General features: G+C 39.6%; 1 long non-coding RNA gene across 2 annotated transcripts; it reads left to right on the top strand.

The window, feature by feature from the left end:
* The first annotated feature begins 5690 nt into the window (after positions 1 to 5690).
* On the top strand, positions 5691 to 22798 carry LOC116445862. 2 transcript variants are annotated; one of them, XR_004240908.1, is made up of 3 exons: positions 5691 to 5867; positions 15610 to 15695; positions 17967 to 22798. It is a non-coding gene; the product is annotated as an uncharacterized LOC116445862 (long non-coding RNA). The 2 variants fall into 2 exon arrangements; XR_004240907.1 differs by having other exon boundaries at positions 17259 to 22798.
* The last annotated feature ends 3357 nt before the right edge of the window (positions 22799 to 26155 follow it).

Raw genomic sequence — 26155 nt, 5'->3', positions numbered from 1 at the left:
TGTTCTTGCTTAAATTAATTCAGGACAGATAAATAATACTAACAGAGCAATTAACACAAACAAACCAACTTGCAATTTAGCTCCTGTGTGGCACACAGTGTCAGTGTTAATTAGTAGGGACAAAACTGCATCTTTGTCACAGAATAGCAGATCTTAGAGTTTCCGTATTTTTAAAATTCTGTCCCTGCCTGTTAATTACTGGATTCTCTGTGTCAGCAAGCCCATGGATGGTAGGATAGTAAAGGACTTCAAATAATGTGCTGAAGGTTGGATAGCTGCAAAATATAAAACATCATTTGGATGGAAAACTAGTAAAAGCTGGTGAGGAGAAAGCTGAGGCTCTCATGAATTTTGTATTGGAATAAAATTTTTGTGTTAGAACATTGAACATATTGATGGATCAATCTGGACCTTTGGTTTTCAGAGAGACTGTAATTTCCTGCAGTGAGTACATGCACACTGTGATATCATTGGTTTTACATTTATTGAAAAAATTAACATACAGAAATTAACATATTTCACACTGTTTGACAAGAAGAAATAAGAGGTTACAAGGTTTTGTCTTAAAAGAGAACTGATCTGGAGACTAACATCAGTTCAGGATGGACAATTTTAAAAAAATTATGGAGAATTATCACAATGTGAGTTCTTGTTGCTTGATTAAAAATAATTGAAGAAATTATTTGTGATTGAAGTAATCCCTTGGAACTTTCCACAATATATTTCTGCAATTCTTCTTGTGCTACTCCCTCCCTCCCTCTCTTCCCTTTCCTTATACTTAGGAAGGAAAGTAAAACATAAACTATGTGTAGGATGGAAAGGAACATGAAATGGGAGAAAAAGTAGAGTTAGCAATAGGTTCAACTGACTGTTGCATTTTCAGTAGGTGGGTTGAGTAACTTTACACTTTAACTCAACTATCATGCACTCTGAAGTGCTGCTTATCCTTAATTGGCTACAAAATAAGTAGCCACACATTTAACAATTTGGCAGTTGTACACAGTTGCAAAAACCAAAGATCTTTGGAAGGAATCCCAAAGATTGTACAAAACAATTAGAGATAAAAGGTTAATGCAGCATAAAAGGGCTTTGTCAGCTGGCATATTCCATGTAAACAACATACTCATCAACTCACCTTAACATATATACTGATTTTCCCAGTCCTTTCTAAGACACATCAGCTAAAATTTGACTGTGTGTGAGCCCTGGGAATTGCAAGGCAAGAAGTTGATGTGCCATTTTAAAAGTTTAATATGTAACTTCAGATCCTGCATAACATACTGAGCTTGTGCTCCAGTTCTGCAGAAGATTTACAGCATCACATAATATCTGATGCAACATTTGATTCCCTGTAAAGCTGAGATCATGAGCTTGTGATAAGTCCTGCAGTAACCAATTATTGTGCATCACTTTGCCATTGTAGATCACATGAAATAAAATGCTTTGGTTGTATTTCTAGGTCGTCACCTAGAAATATTTGTACAGTCATCTTTCTAGAATTGTGGGATGTACCAAGGTTGTGAAGTTGATTGGGTCACTGCACATTTAGCCCTGTATTTGTTTACAGGTCCTTCTCAAACAAATCTTGATTTTTCCATCTACAGCTGTTGCTTCTGACCATTTATTTACCAGGTAGTCTGAACAGAGTGTATCAGTTCATAAGCTTTTCATGACTGCTTGTTTCAGCTATTTTCTTTTTGCTAATCATAGGATCTATATGCTCACCTAAGTAACCTACAAAAATAGAAGAATTTTCTTTCTCCAATTAGAAAGTTTATTTACTGTACAGCGAGCTCCAGTAGATGATAAGGATTGAATAAAGGTCTTCAAATACAATAAAATTTATGAATGCTGTGATTTAAAACTGTAAAGATACAGAATGGTGAGCCTCATGGATTAAATTTTGATCCTCATTTAAATAATTCTATATCCCTTTGCCTGTGCCAGCTGGCTGTAGGAAATGGTCCATCCTGAGCAGTGTTAGCACTTTGTGTTCTACCTTTCTGACTTCATCCACAGTTCAAAATAAGCTCTTTATTTTAAATCAGTTTCAGTAGATTGCTACTTACCAAGCCTTAGGACTGACACATTATGCAAAATTTACTCTACTTTTATGTCTTTGCTTTTTCAGCCTTTGTATTGTATTTCACATAGATGATTTCCTAGTTGCATAAAGACTCTCCTCAAATATACAGGTGACACTTTCATTGTCTTTTCCCTGGAATGTATGTGAAGCAGTGTTGCCTTTTCTGCAGCTTTGTGGCTTCCCTTCCTGTGTTTCCTTCTGCTTTTTTCTGCTGCATTCTTTCTTCGTTGCCTAATACCACCCTTTTCAAAGCTAGGCAGTTAAAGGAATGGTATTTCCAATAGCTGAAATCTATTGACAGGATCAAACTCGTCATCCCAGAAAATCATATTGACTAACCTATGTGCTTAGGTGACAGGGGAGAGTAGGAATGATGGCTGCAGTCTTTCTCTCACGCTGTTCCAGTCAGTTCAGACTCAGTGCCTGCTCTGTGCCCTAAGCAGTAGCAAGCTCATCTGTCTGTCTACAGCAGAAACACTCAGAACTCTGGATTGCTCCGTGTGGAGGAGGATTAAATCATGCTGCACAAGGACTAGAAGATGGTGATGAATTGTGTGTGATGTGTTGGTGTCTGACAGAAGCTGCTGTGGTTGCCAAAACAATTTGGCAATTGTTTTCTAATTAGACTTTGCTGTAGTGTTTTCCATCCATGAGCGAGCAACGTGTGGGTCTATTGTCACCAGCTGACTCTTGGTCTGTGTCACTCAGAGAAGTCCTCATACTTCCTTTCCTTTTGAAAAAGCCTTCTGCTAGGAAAGTCATGAGCATCTGAAAATACTGGCAAGCAGAGCCAGAAAGCTCCAGTGAGAAGGGGATGGGAGAAGAGTGCTGCTGAAGAGAGGGTGATGATTGGCTTGGCTCAGCAGGACTCTGTGGACACAGGAGTGTGTGGATTTGGAGCTTCTGCACCAGGGATGGCTACAGAGAAACAGACCTCAAGAGAAAATATTCCTTGCTGGCACATGTATTTTCTTTATACACTTGGATTTTATTAAGTGATTTGCCACCTAAAGAGCAATGATTGCAAACAACATGTAGGGATTAGGGACCATATGTTCAGAGCACTGATCCACTACACAGTTAGTACACCAGTCCTTCCCTAGGCAGGAAAAAAGAAGAATAAGGTATTTACAATCTGGAGTTGTAAAAACTGCTGGGATGCTTATAGAATCTATGCTTTTGCTGTGAAGGTTAGGCAATTCCTGTTGTCTGGTGATTTCATAAGCACCAGATTAATAGTTCATTCTGCAGCCAAACTTCCCAAGAGAGAGCAAATTACAATAATAAAATCAGTGTTATAAGGGTAAGATGCTAATGCTATGTATTCATAGAATAATTAAGTTGGAAGGCATCTCTGGAGGCTATCTAGTCCAAGTTCCTGCTTAAAGTTAGATCAGGCTGCTGGTGGATCTGTAGAACTGACTTTCAAATAGCTTCAAAGATGGAGATTTACTATGCTTTCCTTAATAACTGCAAGATTATATCTTTGTGTTCGATCATGAGAAAAATTCATTTTCTGCAAAAATTTGCCTATAAATCAGCTAATAAATATTAAGATTAGTAAATTTTGACCCAAACTCCATGTCTGAGTAAATATAAATGTGAAATAAATGAAACCAAGTTACTCAGAAAAGTGAATAACACACCACAGTTTGAACCATATGGAGGCTGAAGACTCTTTTGGTGCTACAAGTGTGACAGAGAATCCAAATCACAGAGCAGACCCAGAACAGGAAGGCAGACTCAGTTCTGAGGTTGAGACTGCAAATATTCAGCACATCCATCAAACCACTCCACCCCAGGCAGCGACATGCGAGAACTAAATCGTGTTCATTTGCTTTGGTGGGGTTTTCATGCACAGTCTGCTCAGAGGATAGTAGCAACAATATTACCTCATAAAATGTATCATAAGAATCACTGTCAATATTACAGCAAAAGTTTAGAGACCTGCCAGCCTGAAAGGAAATGTGATATTTATTAATTTCAAGCTGGATAAGGATATAGTGCCAGCAGCTGAGATATTACTTCTGAAAGAAAATCCAGAAAGAGTAGAGGGTGAAGAGGTAAAATTCATGTTTGCTGAGGTGACCTAACCTCCATAAAGGAATATATGAACTAAATTTTCCAGTAAATAAGCTCAAGGAGATGCAATTTTTAATACTAACAGGAAATAAAAGGGCCATTATTAATTTAAGAATATACAAAATCCTTCCTTTCATTTGAGGGTGTGTTCACTGGAAAGGGATCTAAATAGCAGATGAGAATAATTTTAAAATATCTTTCTTGAATACAAAAACTCTCAACAGAACATGGAAGAATACACAGAAAATATTATACCTTTCTGATGTTTTTAGAGAGTTCACCTTAATGTTAAGACAGAAAAAGCTTGGTAAGTTGCTTTCTCTGGAAATCGTAGAGCCAGAGGGAGGGAAAAAAAAAATGGTGATGCTCTCATTGATCTCTGTATTAGCAATAGCTGAGCCTTCCACTTGAGATTAAACCTCAGTCTAAAAAAGGGAAAAAAAAAAATTAGGCTGCATATGCTCAGAGATTTATCCATGGAACAAAAAGCTTTTTTTTTTTCCTTTTTCTACATTGAAGAACTGGGTGGCCTCTGACAGTTTCCATTAGAGAAATCAAATATATTTTAATGTACCATCAATATTTGTTTGTGGGGGCACATTTTCTGCAGACAGTGCTTTTTAGGTGTATATTACCCAAGATGTTCCACAAGAAGGTGTCAGAACTACAGACAGCAAACATTAAAATTCTGCTCCAAAATATATTGGAGAGTTGTATAAAAATAAAAAAGTGGAGAAATTCCAACAGGAGAAATGAAAATGTAATTAAACAATCAGGATATTCTTGCTGGAAGTCTGTGTTTATACTGAGACTTCTTGCAAGGTGGAGGAGGAGGAGCGATTTGGATCTGGCACTTCACATCAGTGGTGAACAAGCACCAACCTGCCTAGCATGAGGGAAGATTTACTCCTGTGTATTATTATTATTATTATTATTATTATTGTTGTTATTATTTTTTAAGGAAGCCCAAGGTGGTTGATGCTTTCTGAGAGTCTGATGGGCTCATTTCCATTGGACCAGCAGGTGGAAGGGGTGGGAGAGGGAGCTGTGTGAGGGTAGTGTGGGGCACATGCTGGCAGCACGCCATCAGCAAGGGGGCATAGATGCCTCCACAATTAGCTAAACATTCAAGCCAGAGACAAAAATTCGGATGAAGTACAACAGTCTTTTTTCTTCTGAATCAGAATGTGCCAAAATTTCCTCCAGATGGAAAATTAGATGGGCAGGGGGAGGTTAATTTGAGATAGGTTAGACAAGGAGTAAAATGTGTGCACTTCCTATCAGTATTGCAGGTTCACAGGAGGTTTTTCAGAGTGCTCAAACCTAATTTAAGCTCATGATGAAAAACTGCCACTTTCCTTATTTATAGAGCAGGTTTGTCAGCTCCAGGATTTGAGCTATTGGGAAATTCCTCTCTCAGCCTACAAATTGTAACCATGAGCTGGGCTCACACTTGCTCACAAGCTTGAGGAAATGAGAGGAACAGAGGCTGAGAAGAACAAAGCTGCTGAAGCCATGAAAAGTGTCTTTGTCTTACTCAGTACAAGCAGCAGCTTTTCCCAGGCTGCTTGCTTTGGTGGGGCTGCCTCGTGTACAGCAGTTTAAAGCAACAAGCTTCAGTGCAGCTCAGCTGAATGATGAGTTGGATGTGTCTGGAGCTACATGCCCACATTGTGGGAGGTCAGCCTGCAGCTGGACAGTAAGTCCGGTGGGCTCTGGGGTGTTAGATGTCTCCTGTGTATCCATGGAGCAGCTCTGGGCAGCTGTGCAGCCTCTGCAGAAGAAGGACAGATCCCATTTTGTTTAGACTCTTCTAGTGATGGCAAGTATCTCGTAGAACAAGATATGAAAAGAAACGTGTAATTTTTATTAATCCTGCTGTTAACTTTACTGGAATGAGTCTTTTTGGGAGAGCACAACATGAGATAGGATTTGTTTATTGGGTATCCTTGAACTTCCCAGTGCAAGGTGAGAAAGGTGGGATTTAGACATGAAACACAGTGTCTAAAGTGTCCCCATGTTCTCTGGCAGTGTCAATGCCTGCCTGCCACAGTGATGTCTACTTCAGTTCTTTGTCAAGCCTGCCTTAAGTGAGTTCCAGTTTTAGAGGATATACATGTCAAAGTACTTTGGGGACACCAGACTGTGCAATCCTTTTGCAGAAGGCATGGAAAGCTGGTGCCTCTGACTGAAGGGGCTGTTTTCCTTGCTGTGGTGGTAATTTATCACCCTCCCTTGCTTCTTCAACTGCATTTAGTAATGAACATTTAGTTTGGCCACTGGGCAGGGTAGATTACTATCTCTAAGGATTCAAAGGATCAAACTTACATGATAGTTCGTTTAAATACTTAAATTGTTTAAATACATGGTATAGGGGTAGTTGCTGTCCAGTTCTGTGAACTTCACTGTTTCATCATGAAAGAAACCTGAAGTTGTGGAACTTCCAGTCAGATCTTAAAAACAGGATAAACATTTATTTGTTTTTACAAAGCCTTAAAGAGGAAAAGCCATTTAACATAGAACATATCTCTTCATTTGTCATATGTTGTCATTCATAGAATGGCTTTTGTTATGTCTGCAACTTTAACCTGTCAATAAGTAAGTAAATAAAATAGAATAATAATATCCCTAATGAGTCATAATTAAGAACTTAACCATTTAAAAAAGGAATATTTATGTTCGAGGATTCAGAAGCAGACAAGAGTTAAAATCTGGGGCTTTCCACAAGGGAAATGCTGAAACTGAACACATTGAGTCCCCGTGGCATTGATTCACCTATTGTGTGGCAGTAATGGCTGAAGGGCCTCAATATCCTCTATATTTCTTTTTGATTGATTTTATGATAATGCAGCTGCATATTTGGTGTGCTGGCAACCTGGGGTGAAATAGTAAAGGAAAGCAGTAGAGGAAATTGTTATTTTACCCTGTGACTCCTTTGCAATGTTAAGTCCTTTAAAGCCTGTCTTCCTGGAAAAGAAAGGAAACTCACCTCGTTCCTCATGTTTTAATGAAGGATGCATACTGTTAGAAGCAAGAATTTCTCTGAATCCTTGCATGTTCAGTCAGTACTTAGAGAAAGGTAGAAATGACTGTCATTAACTCTTGCCCCTGGCTTTGTATTAATGTATTTTTAAAGCTGTAAAATTTTTGCTTCTGGTAGATGGTTTGAGAAGGAACAGGTAAATCAAGTTTAAAACAAGTCCTTGCTCTGAGTGAGGGAACCTGTAAGACTGTTGAATTGTTGATTACTAATGGGACTTAGAGAGAAACAATAGAAAACAGGGAAAAAATGTGTCAAAAATTACTGGTATTGCAGCTGTCTATCTTATTCCTGACTACCATAGCAGCTGGCATGCATTTATAAAATAACTCAGTGGTCTGCTGTCAAATACTGTTCCATCTTGCTCACCAGTGGTAATTTTTTATGATATTAAGAAACAATAACCTTGTTATTCAAACACTTATCTATCTAGCTCAGTATTTTGCCTCCAGTAACAGAAAGTACCAGATGTGCTACAGAAATACAAAGTTTCCAGTTATTTAATATTCTGATTAAACAGAAAGTTTCTTTTTTGTCTCCTTGAGTGAGAAGCAGTTTTGTACCTTGAAGGAAGAAAGAGGAGACATATCCCAGCAAAGCTCTTGGCATTAGGATATCTCTGGGTATTTTCCTTATCAGTACAGATGCATAATCATTTGGGAGATCTACGAAAGATGTTGACATGGAGGAATATTGTGAAATAAATTGGCTACAGGCTGTTTGTGCTTTGCCTGGGGAGAGTGTTCCTCATCTGCCTTTCAGTATTAGGAAATGCCCTTTTCTCTTGCATTAGGAGAAAGGACAACAGAAACATGAGGAATCATCTTAGATGTTGTGTAGGAGAAAAAAAATGCATGGTAATCAGTGGAAAACATCAGAATTGCTTATAATCAACACCGAAGCCCTGCTGCTGTAAACCCCAGGCTCAAGCCTATGCTCATGTGCATTTTTGTGAAGCATCCTGATATTCCAGGGGAAAACAAAGAGGTTTTGTGAGTGAGGGTGGAAAGCAGAAGGCACAGATGTGCCAATGGTGACAACACATAAGGCATGTTGGCTGAATGATTTGTATGCTGGGTCTAGCATGGTCCTGGCCTTTCTAATCTTCCCTTAGTTTTCTTTTGCACAAATGCTGACTTTTACAGAGCAATTCTGAGAAAGACAAAGAACTATGTTGAACAAGACAGCATGTGGCAAGCATGTCATCACTGAAACCCTGGAGGAATATAATAATTCAGGCTGTAAATCAGGCCAATGACTTTTAGGACTACACTAATGCTTTTTGCTTGGATCTGAATACCAATGTGCCTGAATTTGGTTTCTTCTATATTCTATTCACAATCACTACTACAAAATGGCCTTTAAGAAACTTTAAGAAACTATTTTTGGCTATTGCTCACGTTCAGAACCTGACTATGAATTACAACCAGACACTGGATGGGTGGAATACTCCAGTACATTCCAGTATTCACGTGAGAAGCAGGACTTAAATCCAGTGAGAAGTGAGTCAAAACAGACCTAGTGGTGCAGTTAGCCTGCCTGGTCTCAGGTCATTACTGTTCTCCATAGTGCTGTTACGAGACAGAACTTTTTCTCCAGATGTACAACAGCAACACAGTTCCACCCCAAAAACTTCTCTGTAGTGGGCAGATTGTCACTCTCAGGTCCTTTGTGTGAGTGGCACATTGATGCTGCATTCCTGTGGTTCAGCTGGGCAGCTTCCACAGCCTCCCCTGTCCCAAACCTCCAAATCACTTTGTGTACACCACACAACTGACCCAGCTTCTGGCATTACTGTGGGAGGACAGCAAAGAGATGTGTAACAATGAAACAGAATGACAAAGAGATTTGCCTCACAAAATGGTGAGGGGAATACAGCAGAAAGAGCCAGGGCAGCAATTATTATTTCCATACAGCATTGCTTTAAGGATAATTTCCTCCTTAACAAAAACAGTATGAGCTCTTTGGATGCATGCAAGAGGCTGCTAAGAGCTTGCAGTGGCCCTGAACCTTGCAGTTGAGGGTGGGTGGGATTGAAAACAACCAAAAATTTCAAATTTAATAGCTCTGGTGCCCATGAGCTGAATATGGGCGAAAAAGGAAAACTTGGAACAAAATTATCTGATTCCAAAAGCATGCAGCATATGTTAATTATGGGAGGAAAAGAAAGGGGCATAAAACAGCCATCAGTGAGAACTTGGACAGTCTCTAGCATCTGAAAAGAAGACTGTAACAGAAATGGTGCCAGAACTATAAGTCAGAGCCTCAAAGCAAATATTTTTGTCTGAAATTACATATTGCCAACATCCAAAAATTGCTAATTATCTTCTCTCTCTCAATCTGCTACTAGTCTGGCTGTGCAGATAAACCCACTATTTACTCGCATCTCCAACAAGATTTTCTGTGAGCTATCTTGGGTGTGTGGTTTTCTCATGGGCACCATGGGGAGCTAAGTAGCTGAGGCAACATGTCAAATGCTACTTGAAACTTTTTCAGACCTTATTAAATGCATGTTGAGACTGAGGTAGGGCATCCAGATCACCATGCTGCCCTGGAGAGGTAATCCATGCCTTCTCTCACGGAAGACCCTACAGGCCTCAGTAAGTCTGTAATCTTCTGTGTGCTGTCAGAAATCCCTGTCATGCTTTATGTTGTGAAGAAAAGAGGAGAAAACAGTTGAAGACCAGCATTTCTTGCTCAAGTCATGTTATCCCTCTGTTGTCAGTCCAGAAGGAGCAATTCATCAAAATCAGCCTGGAGGAAATTTGGGAGTTTTTCTGTGCATCTGTTGCTGCCTCAGGTTGGAAGAACATCAGGTCCACATGGCAAGGATGGAGCAGATGTTTACTGTTTCAGTGCTGCCTTGAAAGAGTAGTTCTGATCATATACAGCACATCCTGAGAGATGTGTGCGTGCACTTGAAAACAGTGGGATTAACAGAGGGAGCACTGACGGAGCAAAGCTGAGTCCAGGAGGCTTTGGGGCACAGCATCATTTTCCGGGCTGCAGTGGCCACCAGATGTAAACATGAGAAATACAATTGGTCCTTACCTGTTTAGTTGGGATCCAGCCATGCTAGCAGATGTCACAGACACACACACACAGAGACACACACACACATCCAAATGAATCTGGTAGCAGGTCCAGCCCTATGGTGTCCCCCATCTCTCAGGCCCAGGATTGCCCAATAGCTGGCTCAGACCTATGGTCCCTCCGTTAGTCAGCTCTCAGACTTCTGATAGAGTAGATTTTCGTGGACTGGAGAGCCCTCTCACCCAGGGTAATATTCCAGAATGGAGTGTAACAATGACAGACTGCAGCGGTCAGGCACAGGACTTGGTGCCATTTATTTGCCCTCCTCTTCTCTCCTTTTTTCCTTTATTGGTCCTCCCCTATCTACACTGATGCCCTTCCCCTAAATATTTCATTGCAAGTTTATCACATTCCCACAATTTCTTCAAATATCCCATAGTAGGTTTGCTTATGGCCTTAACACCCCTGGTAATCTTGCTTCTCCCTCCTTATCAGTTAAAGAGTTTTGGTGGAATTTGTCAAAGCTTTGTTCCATCAATGTCCTGTCAATAATCAATGTGAGGGCTCTGGTCTTTGGTATAAGTATCAATTTTCACCTGCTCTTTTTGGATTCTCTGACTGGGTTTTTAATGTATTCCTTCTCTTCCTGTCTCTTGTCCCAGTCTTTTATGCTCAACAGCCCCTGAACCCAATATCCTCACAAAGTAAACAGCCTCTCAGTCCTCACAAGAATATCTTGCAGTCTTCTCTAACAGATGTTCAGAGTATCTTGTGAAGCTGGAGTGGGACAGGAAATGGCTGTGCTTAATTTTGCTCTTGTGTGAATTTTTGACTAAAAATATATATTGTCTCTGTAGCAGCCAAACAACTTTCAATATCAAGAAAATATCAAGTTAATGGAGGGAAAGAAAACTAAACATAAGCTTTGTATTAAGGCTCATTAAATTACAAATCATGAAATGCCTTGAAATAGGATTAAAATGCGAGTTCTCTAGTCTATTTTTAAGCTGTTCTACTATTATGGGTTTTTTAATATGTAAAAGTTAAATTAGTCATTTATAAAATCATCTAAATGCACCTTTTTCACCTTCTGTTCTCAGATTTGGCAGTGAAAAATTGTTCTGATTGTGGTTTCTTGAAGTGTAATTACTTTGTCAAAAGGAAATATAATTAGAACTGATATTTGAAATACACTATAATTGTACTTAAGCCATTTGATAATTTGCTCACGTACTGGATGTTTTATTAATTTAACAACAGCTAACAATACTGAAGTTGGAGAATCATCCAACAGTTTCTCTTTCCCATTTAAAAGAAAACAGAATTTGCTTTAGTCTTCCATCTACTTCCAAAGAGAAGCTGTGGACACCCACTTTCTGTGAGCAGCTTCATTTACTTCACAATGAATTGTTCACAGTAGTACTCCTGTTGATAGCCTGACTGGATCAGGTTCTGTTTGAATGACTTGAACTTCTTATTTGAGCACTCTAAGACTTTAAAAAAGTGTAATATGAACAACCAGGTGGGGGCTGGGAGCTGAGTCTTAGTGCCAGGTTTGTCACACAAGCAAATTCACGCTCTTCAGCTTTACCTTCCTGTAACATGAGGTTGTGAGATGCTTACCAGCTTCTCTGCATGGTGACAAGAACTCAGCAGATGGTAGCTTGAAAGCTGAAAATAGCTATTCTTATATTAGTTATTTTCTCTATTTGGAATGGACTCTTGGTAATGCAAAATAAGGAATTCCCATGACTCATCTCTAACATGTCAAAATACTCCAAGCAGCACTTGCCTTTCCTTGCTAATAATGGGCAACATCTATCATTCATCACTGGCTCATACAGACTCATGAGACCTTCCTCACTTGGTGAGGAGCTGCCTTCTCCCATGAAGTCAGTGATGTGTCCTTTGCAGTGACAGCAGCCTTGGGACAAGGAGGTGGTAGGCACTACCCTGCACCTGCAACCATGGCAGTGGACATGGAGTGTCCTGATCTGGGAAATTCAGACCTTTGCATCTTCTAATGCCTGCACTGTAACCAGAGACACGTCATACATAAGGAATGACAGTGTCACACCCCAGATGGATTGAAGTAAGGTCTTGGTGGTGGGGACTATGCACAGGGAGCACCAGGACATTTGGTACTGCTCACTGCTGCCCTGGGCAATTCCCGTGGTGATGGAGTACCATACGTAGTACCCATTTCTGGATCCAAGCTGACTCTATTCAGAATCAGAAATCACATATTCACCTCAGCAGCAGAAGCAACAGAAGGCCTGCAGTACACAGACAGCTGCTGCATTAGCAGTCATGAGCAGAACCAGAAGAAGCTCTGGGAGGGAATTGAGCAGAAGCTCAGCAAGCAGTGGTGATGGGTGGTGGGGATGGGTGATCTGTTTCTGGTCTCCCAGTAAGAGTGGACATGGCACAATGAGAGGCTGACATCCACACCTCTGCAGTGTTTTGTAAGGGTGGTGTTCAGTGTAGCACGGAGTGAACCTCGGATGCTATTTTTTGTAAAAGTATTGAGAGAAGAGGCCCTCATGAGGGAGCTTGCAGCAAAGATGGATGTTTGTGGGTGTAGGTGTGTCACCAAAAGAAAGGGACAAGCAGACAGCACTGTCTCATGCTCAGAACTAGTACCAGTTAGTCTTCCCATCCTGAGGTGTTTTCTCTAAGAGAAACAATATACATATTCACTCAACTTTTCTAGAAGCTCTCTTGAAAACTCCTCTAGAGGGTATGTAATTCAGTGGAAGAAGCTGTCTCATGTGGAACTCATTATCCAAGAAGGAATTTTGCTTTCTGGATCTGTTCTTCCATTCAGCCCACAGGTAGAAAGCTATAGCCACATTCAAGAGCCTATGCCATGGAGACAGCGTTCATGGAACCTTCACTAGAGCTCTTCCAGATGGTCTCTCATCAGTTGATGAGATTCAGAAAAATTCTGTAAGAACTGGTGGGACTGAGGAAAGTTGTGGTCAGGGATATTTATTTGTCTACCTTTTTTTTTTTTTTTTCTTTTTTTTTTATCAGAAGATCCAGGTGTCTTTTTGTACTGAATTTCTTTGTAGAGGTAAAGTCACTAACTCACTCCCTCAAGATAGTCTTTTTGTCACTCTGTAGTATTTTGCTCTTTGAATTTTTTCAAAACACTTTTCATGGTCCCCATTAAAGCAGTCTTTGATTTGCTTGAGTCTCAGGGTATTCCAGCCTGTTATCACTCAGTCTAGTTTTCATTTCAGGCAGCCAAACAAAATTTAGTAACACTACAAACGTGTTTACTGTAGTTTTGCTGATAAAGAGGTCTGGTCACACAGCCTCTTTGCCTTGAACAATATTAAATGTCAGCAGTGGAAAACCACTCACCTGAAGACAAGATTCAGGAAAAAACATCTCCGTGAGCAGAGGGAGAAAGGAGTATCTGGCCTTAATGTGCTGAAGTATGAGGGCCAGCAAATTAATGATTCTGATGTATCCATGAGGAAAACTGCTGCTCCTCAGCTGAGAACCCTTCCCATAAATGTCAGGGGGTGCTCTGCATCTTACTGTCAGCTTGAACTACCTGCTGATCCTTGGGGAATTTTAAAAGGGGACTGCAGCCCCAGGAAGTTTATGATGTTTTCCTGCACAGGTCAGGTTTGTGGTTGTTTCATCCCTCAGTCTGTATTTTTTTTCCCCTTTTCCCTCCCTTCTTCTCCTTTTTTTTTTTTTTTATTCTTTCTTTTACCACCCTTCTGTCATCCAAATCCCTCCTTCCCATTTATGTGCCTTATTTCTATCTTTTCAGATCCCTTCCTGCTGTGTGATGAACTGTTTGCTTTTAACTAGTGGTAGGTCCCTCAGCAAGACCTCTCGGGTCCCCAAAGCCCACTGGGATCAGACAGTTTCCTCTGATCTCTGGTAAAATCTGTCACTCTCCTCTTATCAAACAAGAAGAAAGGAAGCAGAGAAGTCTCATGGGCTGATGGGCTGGTGTGTTCTGCTGGTCTCTAAACAGCCTTTCCTATTTGGAAAAACAGTTCCTCAATATTCATGCTGCCACCTCTGTTCCCACAGCTCCCATAGCTATTGCTTTAACTAGAGCTGCGGTGCTTTTTTACTGAACAGGAGAGATTTCAAGATTAGGTTCCAGTAAGTTTCAAGAAATGAGGTTTCATTTAGACAGAGAGCTCCATTAATAACTAGAGAAAAGTAAAAACCCTAACTTCAGCACTTGTTTTGGCATTTCATAACACTCAGAGCAAAGGGACAGAGGTGCTGTGGGCAGGTGATAACAAATAAAAGGAGACAGCAGATAAGGTAGGCTGGTGTCAGCACTGCCCTGTGCACCAGTGTCATCAGGGTACCTTTCTGGTCCCATTTCTAAAAATTACTGTTTATTATTAAAAACCAATTAAATGTAATATTTTTATTTTATTTTATTTTACTTTGCTTTTGCGGTATAAATACAGTTAGTGTCTTATGTAAAGTTGAGACTAAAATTTGAAGAGACTTTCTGGATTATTTTAATCCCCTACTAGAGTCTCTGTTTTGGTGGTGGGGCCACAAGGGTATCTCACATACAGGATGAATGGCAGCCCACCAAGTTGGCCTTTACTATTTTTTTTTCTCTCTTCTGTTCTCCTTGGTTGATAGTTACCCAGCTATACATGGATATGAGTCACACAAAGCAGCACCAACTCCAGAGCAGTGCATGCCTTGCACAGCTGCCTTTCCCACCTGGGGGGTTCGTCTGCCACACGCAGGGTAGCTGTAGTACAGAATATTGCATACAGATTTACCAGCCTTTCAGCTGGTACCTTGGACTTCCTGTGACTGGGAATAGCTCTCATCCATCTCCAAGTAACATGTTCAGGTTAGGAATACAGCACTGTTAATGAGGAATTATGGTATGCTTACAGTTAAATAAGTAACATGCAAGTAGTGTTATTCTAGTAATGATAATAATGGTGATGATGTCTTGAATGATGCAGAAGCACGGCAGTAATGCAAGCTGGTTTTCCTACATGATATGAAAGCAACTTTTTTACTGTACTGGGAATGTGAAGGTTTGAAATCTGTTATAAAATGCTTTATTTTATCACCTTTTGATTATAGCATAATTTAGGTTTTTTGGTCTTCAGGTAACTTAGATTGTCGTAATGATTATAATGCACAATTTAAAAATTAGTACTACATACTACATATGAGGATTACAATATGGAAAAAAAACCCCATTTTTTTCCAAATGCTGTTATAAATTCTCACTGCATTGGAATGAGAAACAGAAAAGTGTTACTTTATCAATTTCTTTTCTGTGATATTTTGAATGATTTAAAAATATGCAAAGGCCCAGAGAGTTCACAACAGATTCTCTCTGTTCCAGACTTCATTATGGACTTTGGCAAACACATTCTACAGACTAAAGATGAGTCAAGTGCAGCCTTGGGTGCCAAGGGTGACTTAAGCCAAGTGAGTTGATGTTATGCCCTCTGTTATATAACCATTTTTCCTGTTTTGCTTGCTTTATTTTCGGTATCTTTCTCTTCCCTGACACATACTTCTTTTCTGTTTTTCTAGCATTAAGTTCCCCTTATCTTGCTTTTTCTGTAGCTTCATTCTGCCATGTCATTTGTTTTCAGGATTTTTTCCCTTCAGTCTCTTTGTAGCCCCTTTCTTTTTTGGATGTTGTTATTTTAGCTCCATAAAGACAGAATATTAAAAAGTGTTTTACAGCATGTTCTGCCATTTTTTTCAAGTTTTGAGTCTGACTCCAAGCCCCAGGCCAGGTGATTGGCCTGTAGCTTCCCAGTCTTCCTCCTTTCCCTTTCTGAAGGCACATGTGATGTTTGCATTTTTTTCAGCCATGGTGAATAGTCTCTCTGCTTCAGCCTCCCAAACTGTGTTAATAAATTGATGGATGTCCAGCTGAAATGTTGCTGAATCACCCATCTATTCAGATGCAGAGCAGTCTGGCTGGGTGCAGCCACACTCATGTTAGAGCTGTAAGAGATAAAATCCAAAAGGGATGGTGGCATAATTAAGAACAGGTTTATTCTCGTTATCTGTATCTCCTCCAAGCTTGCACTGATTAACTGGTTTTATATGGAAGTCTAAATTGTGCATCTTCTCCTTCTAAGTAAATAATTTGAGATTATTTGATAAGTAGAAACATGAATGATGATTTAGAGCTAACACAGCAAAGCAGGAAGGACAGAAACTACTGAGTATTTGTGCAAATGACAGTGTGGTGGAGTGGCTGTAAGGGAAGAAATGATTACTCCTCTGTAAGAGAGCTGAAAGCCTTCTCCACTTTTGGATGTCAGCAGCTGTGGTTCTAATTCTCAGCCATGGCAAAGACAGCAAGCAGCTTTTGTTGAGATATTGGCCCATGAGCCTGTAATTCTGGCTGCTGTTTCTAGTTGTGCTGTAGACTTTCACCCTGTTCTTTGATGGCATTTATATAACTATGAATTTCTTGCGTATTAAATAGGGAAAATACAGTTTTTTTCCAGGTTAGTTTTAATTCCTGGTGCTGAGACAAAGACTTGTGAAGGGTAGTTGAAGACCATAAACTAAAAAAACCCTAAAAATCCTCTTTGTGCCAGTCCAGACAAGAATACTGTAGTTTCTCATAAGTAATGTTTGTTGTGTCACTTGAACTCAGGAACAAAACAAGAGAAGTATGCAGACAGGTTGTCATTTGGGAATAAAATAAGGTAAAGACAATATTCAAATTTATGCTAAAACTCCATGTTCATTATCTTAATTTAAATATATGTCATTAAACATATGAATTGTAACTATTCTAATTTGTTGTTCTGTTGGACAATATTATCTGTGTGATGGTGGAATGGAATGAGAAAATGAACCAGGAGATTTTTCTAGGAGATTAGAAGAATCAAAGTCTTTTCTGGTTGAGAATATAGCCGGAAAATAATTTTTGTTTCCAGATTTCAGTATAGGACACAAAGCAGATACAAAGTTTAATACGAAAGCCCCTTCTCTGTGAGTGTGTGTGAACATGTACTATAGGTAACTGTCTGTGGATGGAGAAATTTTACCAGATAACAACAGCTGAAGAGTGGAAGGTATGTGCTGAGAGGCAACCTGAGAAAGTCTTCCAAGAAGCTGTAAATGGTCCCGTTAAATCCACCGGAAGCGATAAACCCCCCAAGTCAGCCAACACCTCAAGAGGCCATGGCCCATCAACATCAGCCAAGCATTGGGTAACCTGGGCATGTCTGAGAGGGCAAGAGCTGCTTGCTACCTGCTGTCAGGGACCATGGAGTCATACACGTGTCAGATGTCAGGGACCCTGTGAGGAACTGCTCCAACAAGACCTAGAAGCCACCAGTGTGCCAATGCAGTTGCCTAATTCTGAGTGAACATCTGGCCTTGTCCTTACAGCTATTCTTCTCACTGCATGATTGTGAGAGAGAACCTGTGGAAACTGTGAGAGAATCACAGTGAGGGAATTTACTGTCCAAATAGTAACTGCTATTAACAACAGATTCAGATCAACTCAGTTAACACAAGATTTTCTAAGAATTGCTTGGTTTGATCTGTGTCTTCCACAGCTCTATCCCCAATCAGAGAACTGGGAGCTCACTACATATTCACAGTTGTCCTGGTTTTGGCTGGGATAGAGTTAATTTCTTCTCAGTGTCTGGTACAGTGCTGTGTTTTTGAGATTAGAATATTAGTATTAGAATAATATTGATGCTGATGTTTTGGATGTAGTTATCTAGTGACTACCCTGAGTCAAGGACTTTTTAGTGTCTCCTGCTGTGCCAGTGAGGAGGGGCACAAGAAGCTGATGGGGAGCTCAACCAGGACAGCGGAGCAAACTGGCCAAAGGGATACTCCATACCAGAGAACAACGTGCCCAGTGTATAAACTGGGGGAGTTAACCAGAAGAAGAGCAAGGTCATTAATCAGTGGGTGGTGAGCAGTTGTGTTGTGCATCATTTTGCCTTGATTTTGTCATCATCATCTTCTTCTTCGTCTTCTTCTTCGTCTTCTCCGTCTTTTACTTTGTTTAAATTATTAACCTGTTCTTATCTAAATGTGTAAGTTTTACTTTTGATTCTCCTCCCCATTCCACTGTGCTGTGGGAGGTTGAACCAGCAGTTTCTTGGTGCTTAGTTGCCAGCTGGGCTTAAACCACAACAGTCCTTTTTGGCCCGCAATATGGGGCCAGAGGGTTGAGATAATGACAGCACTGTTCCAGCTACTGAGATGAAAGTAACTCTATCCCAGCCAAAACCTGGACAACAGTGAAGAAATAGAGAAAACACTTGATGGTTTCTGATAGTGACACATTTGAAAACTTATTTGATTATTTTATCATTATAAGAATTATAGTGAGCTGTTTCAGGAAATGTTCCTCTACAGGTTTATTGCCAGCATGTCAGGAAAACTCTCAGAACTTGGTTAGCTTATTAACAAGGTGTTTAATGGCAAAGAAGAATTTTAAAAGCCTTAAGAAGTTTTTATATTTTAGATTTGCTACATTTTTAATCAGGCTGCAAACATAGCAAGGTGGCTGGCATGAATGAAAGAAAACTGCATCCACCTTAGCAGGCAGTTCAGTGCGACATGTTTTGTAGGGGGAAAGATGGTGCCAAGGGGCCAGCAGCTCTGTCACATGCACTGGGACTGACTCTCTTTGGTGCTGCAGACTAATTACCTGTCAGTGGTTGGAGTACATCAGGTGAGCTGTGAAGTTCAGCTCTTCATTTAGGCCTATACAGTGAAACGGAGCTTATGTGCTCTCAGATTACTCTGAGATCTGAAAAAAACCAGAGTAATTGGAAATGGCAGGACGTTTGATTCAGAAGTGCACTCCTGCTTCAGGCTATCACACTAATGTAGACACACACAATACTGATTAAGAAGCAATGGACCAAATGGACCGAAGGAAGAGGGAACGCATAATCGATACAGCAATTCCTGTTGTATTACGTCATGTCTTTTGTATTATTTCTTTTTACTCCATTTACAATGCCATTCATTTCTAGTGCAGGAATGTCTACAAAAAATTTAATGCAACAGGAAAATAACGTTTTCTTTGTAAGAATCCCTTTATCTTCAGTAAGATTTTCTTTTACTTTCTAGAACTTGGTATCAGTACTTTTATAACCTCTGCTTAAAAAAGATGAGAGTACTTAGAAGAAAAAGGTCCAATAAAGAAAGACAATGGTCTTAAATATCTTCTGATCACCAGTCATCTTAAGAGAAGTGGAACAGATTGACTTCAAAATGAACGGGAGGCTTTGAGACTGTAATTTCTGTAGTTTTTTTAGGTCCCCATAACTCCCCATTCTCCCTCCTTCTCTCTCTTCTTTCCCCTGTAGTTTGTTTGAGCCATTTGTATCTACTGGAAAATTCCCCATAGGCTGTATTTACTTTCCAGAGGGAACATAATATGAAGCTGTTAGCAGCTGTTTGTGCTTTTATGTTTTTTCCTTTTCAGACTCCTAGGCTGCAGTTTTTGATGGTATTTTCTATACTATCTTTGCCATACAGTTGACTGAGCCCTACCGAGTACCACAGGCACACAACTTCTTGTGAGATTTGGGAGTATTCACTTGGGTGAACTTCAATGAAGCCATGGAAAAGCACAAACTTGAACCTTCTAGTTGATAGGAATATGTTAGTCCTTTCAAAGCTTTTAATTTTGTATTTGTGTAATGAATTTAAAGGAAGCAACACGTTTAAGGAATGTAATGAATTTAAGGGAAGCAAAGGGAGATGTTAAGTGTTAGGGGTGTATTTACCAGGAAGACACACACTTTTATGGTTCTCCTGTCTCCCTTACCAAGAGCAGGTAAGGTGCTCATTTCTGGAGCTGTCCCCATGTGCCAGGTGTAGCAGGCCACAGGATTGCCTGCATTCAGAGCAGCAGCAGAGAAGATGCAGTGCTGAGCAGCAATCAGAGGCTGCTTCATGGTTGGACCCTTTCAATTTTCTCTTAATAAGCCCAGAAAATAGTTTTTGAATTTGTCAGGCACCAGTGAGCTGTAGAAAGCTGTCAGCATGACAGGAGCCCTGTCAAATATGTCCAGATGGGCTCTCATGCCTGTACAGTTTGCCACGCTCTCTTAAATTTCTGCTGTTTCAATTAAAAATAAAATAAGATGTGGTACTTTGATTTGGGTTCATCCTAATATATATAAGTTCACCTCTGTTCTTAAATGCATGGCCAGGCAGTCTGTTGCCAAACAATTACAAAGACTGTCTGTAAATTGGATTCACTACACTATCTCCAGGGACGGCTACAATTGTCAGCTCTGTGTCAGCTAAATGAAAATAATGAAATGTAAGTCACAAACAGCAGGAAAATTGGGTGAGTCATTCTATTTATACATGTAATTACATCTAAAGGTCCAAGTGCCTTGAAATTAAAAGAAGATTGGTTCTGTCAGGTGCTTAACAAGGTTTTCTTGGAAAGGGTCTTCCTAGAGAAAGCAGTGTAGAAAGCAAAGGACAAACAGCTTGACACTGTCTGCCAGGACTCAAGTGAGAGAGTGCTGCAGTGCACATGTGCACATCGCTGCGACAGGCAGAGCGGCGTGACCGCGATGGAGAGTGACGGCCACGCAGAGCTCTGCCTCCCTCCAGCTCTGATAATGAGCATTAGCCAAAAGTTGACAAAAGGAGGTAGAAAGTGCTGAGGACAAGTGGGATCTCCTCTCTTCTTTCTTTGAATCTCTTGGAAGGCTTTGGGGCTCTGGAAGCTTGGTATCAGGATGCGTTGCATATTAATAATATATAAAGCACAATTAGCGCACATGGTGCTTTGCAGGCTTGTAACTCGTGCTTGGCTCCAAATTTCAGCACAGCATTATGGGGGGATAGGGAAGAGCTACATCATAAATAGAAAATAATGGATTGATGCATTATTGAACAATTTAGTTCAGCAAGTCTTGTCAGCACAGATTTGAAGGAAAAAAAAAGAGGTTCCATGAGACATTCATACAAATAAGGTAATGGGATTTTGAGGATAGAAAAATAGCTGCAAAAGTTTTGGGTTTTCCTTTCATCAAGTGATTGTAATTTTTTTAAGTAAAAGCTTATAAGATAAGGATTTTTTTGAGTATTGATGGAGAGACAACATCTCTCGCTGTAGCATCAAATATAAAAATTATAAATTGAGTCTTTGTCCTAGTTGCAGCTGGGATAGAGTTAATTCCTAAAAGCTGGTGTAGTGCTGTTTGGATTTAGTATGAGAATCGTGTTGATAACACGCTGATGTTTTAGCAGCTACTATTCAGTGTTTATACTGAGCTAACAACTTTGCAGCTTCTTGTGCCCTGCCAGTGAGAAGGCTGGAGGGGACACACAAGAAGCTGTGTGGGGACACAGACAGGACAGCTAACCCCAAACCAAAAGGATATTCCACAACATATGGCATCTGCTGAGCAATAAAATAGGGGGAAGGCTGGCCAGAGTCCACTGCTCAGGAACTGGCTGGGCATCGGTCAGTGAGTGGTGAGCAATTCCATTGTGCATCACTTGTTTTGTATACTTGGATTCTTTTATTATTATTATTGTTATTATTATTTTATTCCATTTCTGTTTCATTAAACTACCTTTATCTCAACCCATGGATTTTCTCTCTTTTGCTCTGATTCTCTCCCCCATCACACTGTGGGGCAGGTGGAGAGGGTGAGTGAGTGGCTGTGTGATGCTCAGCTGCCAGCTGGGGTTAAACCACAACACACTTCCACGTGAAAGAGTATAATATTGCATAACTCATGGGACTGGAACCCATTGCCTCATGGAAGTCCTGAGTTTTACAGATATATTACAATGGTAAGCATCAGTAGGCTGATGTGACTTATTTTGTGTGACCATTATAGTACAGTGATTTTATTAACATCCAGGGTGCTTTAAAGCACTGCTAGTTTGCACTGCAATTTATGGTGTGTCTTAAATATTCACATACAAAAGCTGAGTATTGGATGTTCCTGTTCATATAACATGAATTTTTAATGCTTTTCAAATAGCTGAAAGTGAGCCCATGTGGTACTTTATTTTCGCAGTTTATATAATAGACTTAATAGATACATTGTGGAACATGCTTTTAATGTCCATTACTGTACTTAGGAGTATATATGTTACATTACAGATATAATTTTGTAGCACGGTGTTGCTTTAAGAAGTTGCTGAAGGACTATCAAGACCATGGTTACCAATTATGGTTTGTAAATTGTTTCTGTTGAAAAGATAATTAAGTAAATTCGTTAGTAAAAAGTAACACAGTGTCAGGTTGTGACATGAATATTTGCTCTGTTAACCAGATTTGATTTTTGCTAAGAAAACATCTAGCTGCTTAAATGTCTGTTTGAAATGTGGATTGTTTCAGTGAGAGAGATAAATCTGATGTGTGTTTCTTTCCAGCAACAAAATAAGATATGGACTGGCTGTCATTACTTCTGCATGCTAGTAACATATTTATTCACATTCATATGTATATTCATCATTATTTCACCTCCTGGAGATTTTAAGCCAAACTCTCATGTCTTTAACTGGAATAATCTGCCAAATAAAGCCCAAATTTTTCATTACTTTGAATCTTTCTTTTTTTCTTGATAAATAGCATCACATTTGAACGGTTGCAGTATCTTTGCAAGGCTGAGTGGAGTTCAGCATGTCCATTCATGTGACAGGTTCTGTGACCTTGGCTGGAGGGAAATGATCAGAATCAAGAACGTAACTCCCATATATACTGATAAATCCTGTCACAGATGTTTAGGTTTCACTGATGTTTCAGAAATTTGTGTTATTTCTCTACGGGATCCCCCAACTTAAACTTCACCAAAACCAGCTCGATTTATCTGGACTGAGTATGACAGGTGTACCTGTAAAAAACCCAAAACCCCCCCCAAAACACCCCCTTCCTCCCCCAAATTTCCAAAGCTTTAGGGACAGGCACCATGGACTTGTCTCTTTGAATGTAGATTTTAGAACAAAATTCTTGCCATCCCAGTCAGGGGCTGCACTTCTGGGTTTGGATAAAACTAAAGTGGTCAGTAGCTTGAACTGTGCCAGTGGAAGGGAGCAAGTTTACCCTTGATGAACCCCAGAGTTTTTGATGGTGAAGAATTAAATTTTCCTACTTCTGTGGTTCACACAAATTCTTTGGAATAGTCCTTAGAGAAAACTGACCTATATATTGCCAAATTATTGGTCCCTTCTGATAGGTGATACTCTTTTTTTCAGGAGTATGAAATACCATGTTTGCTAATCTGCTGGGAGTCTCCATTGCGCACTGAGTGCTCTCATTTTCATGTGCTTTAATTCAGTTTACTTTTACTTTACTGGGTTAATGCAAGTTGTATTTTAATTTTATATTAAAAAGGTAAATATTGGAATAGATCAGAACAGTTCTTGAGGTCCCTGAGTTTTACCATTTTATTGACAACAACAAACAGTGCATTAGGTAAAAGATTTGAATAGATGTTTTTTGCTTAGTATCCAAAAACAATTTATCTCCTCATCTATCAGCTTTTTCCACTGCCTGACCTACTCATTCTTCTGAGGAATCAGATGAAAATCAATCAGTCAGCACTTATATTGGGGGACTGCAGCAGGAGGTTTACATTAGAAACAATCTCAGGAATGATAGAAAGATACATTTGTCAATCCAAGAATGGCACCTAGAGGGATCTTAGCTTCTGAATTAAATCAGGACTTGCCTTTATAATACTTTAAAGCTTCCCATCAGATTGCATCAGGCAGGCTGAGTGGCAACACAGGGAGGATCAAGATCTTGAAGGCGTGCTTCTTTTATTTCTGCCCCTTTGCTTTTTAGGCAGGTAGATGTTTGCAGCATTTTGCAGCCTGAGCAAAGCCAAATTGTTGCAGATTTGGACAACAACATTTCACAACGAATGTTGACAGCTTTCTGTCGAAAAATTGCTCCACATTTTTCTCTTCAATCAACAGCTACAGGGGTCCACTAATACTCTACAGGAAAAGTGTAGGTGTTTAACAGACTGCTTGTAGGTGAAAGGTTTTGGCTTCAGCAACTCATTATACTTTTACATGATTTACAGACTTTTCTATTGTACTGGAATATTACAGGAAACCTTCAAGATTGAAGTAATTTTTCCCACTTCACATCTGTGTCAGGGTATTCTGGCTAATGCTTAGCGCTAAAAGACATCACATCACATTCAAATCAATAATCTGTTTTTCAAGTCAGTTTAATGAGGGAGTAGCCTGCTAACACATAGGATTACTTGATTTTATACTAAATTGTTGGTCATGTGGCAATATACCAGTTTCTCTTTACAGATCTCTATTCCCCAGTAAATGGTGTGCCAGTGCGTTGCTACCTTCACATCAAAAATTTCAAAGGTAAACGGCCTTTGGAAACACTTTTACAACTACCCAAATACTAACAGTACACCTCACTTCTGTATATACAATTGCATACAAATGAAGGAGGATCATACCTGGCAGAAAATCCAAAACTGCAGGTTGGCCATCAAAGGTTTTCTGCTCTTTCTCCCAGGTAAGGAGCTAAAAAGGTCTTGACCAGATATTTAATCTGAGATCCAGCTGTTAAACCAGATCTGCATTGCTGGCACTGCTTTCACTGGGAAGAACTGGAATTTTTGACCAATGCAGCACTATATGCTCACTTTCTCCTTGAGGATCTACTCAAATTCAGATCAAATGCCCTTTGAGATTTGGTAGGTTTAGTATTTATTTCTTGAAATCTGGTAGTTAATCAATGCATCAGATTTTAATACTGCTCCCAGAACATTACTGACTGTTTTTAGACTGCTTAGACATTTGACTCTGCAAAGTAGAAAAATCTGGTGGTGACCATGTACTAAAGGAACTGAAATGATGATTGCCCAAGTACTTAATCTCACTATAAACCATTGTCTGCCCATTGTGGAGGCAGTGTTACCTCCTTTCTGTCAGGGTGTGATTGGTCCTGTCTACATGCTAGAAAACTTGCTGTGTACAAACACATGCTCTGACAATCACTGTTTACAGTAAACACCATGGCAAATGCTAAATTTTCTGGACTCCCTATAGGCAGTAGGTAATTTTAAGGTAATACAGAGTTTGGCATTAATTGCTTTTCACTCTATGTTGAAGGACACCAGTGTATAGAGATAACACGATAGTATTGCACTTACTGGGAATACAGAATTTTGTGTGTCTTTATGTGTTTATATAAATAATAGAATAATTAAAAGTTTATATAAATCATTGGGTTCTGGCCCTATAGGTCTAACAGAAAAAGAGATAGCTAGATAACAAGTACGTGTGCTTATGTAGGAGAATGTGCAAAGCTAAAAAATGTTCACACAAAACCAGTTGCCAGAAAGCAAACAAATATGGGAAAAGTCATATGAAGATCCTTCTAACAAAGTTTTACCTCATTAGCTACTGCATTTTTCTGTCCCATGTTCAGATACTCAGTATCAGGTTTGTGGCAACTTTTATACTGGCTCAATCTATAATACAGAATTTTCCATTTTTTTCAAAGTGTATACGTAGATCAACACATGGATAACAAAATGGTTGCTAGGTTACTCTGTAGTAAAGTCTCAGATATTGTTCTGTAGCCTTATTTCTAGTTGGAAGAATTAATTGATTCTTGGCTTAATATGGCCTTTTAATGGTAAGATCTACAAATATTTGAAGATTGCAGTATGTTTTGGTAGGCAATTGCTAGTTTAATGTCTAAAAAAATAAAGATAAAATGGAAGAAATGCAGTAACTATCAATGCAATTTCACATCCACAGGTACAGTATTTTACATTAGTTGCATCTCACTGTATTGTATGCTGGTTTTTTTTCACACTGGGACAAGACAGAGGAGGATTTTTGGTCATTTCTGTGCATAAAGACATTTTCCCTTGGAGTTTGCAGCAAAGACACTATAGCAGCCTATGAAG

Source organism: Corvus moneduloides, chromosome 1 (assembly GCF_009650955.1).
Source record: "Corvus moneduloides isolate bCorMon1 chromosome 1, bCorMon1.pri, whole genome shotgun sequence".
Lineage (NCBI taxonomy): Eukaryota > Metazoa > Chordata > Aves > Passeriformes > Corvidae > Corvus > Corvus moneduloides.
The sequence above is the reverse complement of the archived record's forward strand: the minus strand, read 5'-3'. Positions and strand labels throughout refer to the sequence as shown.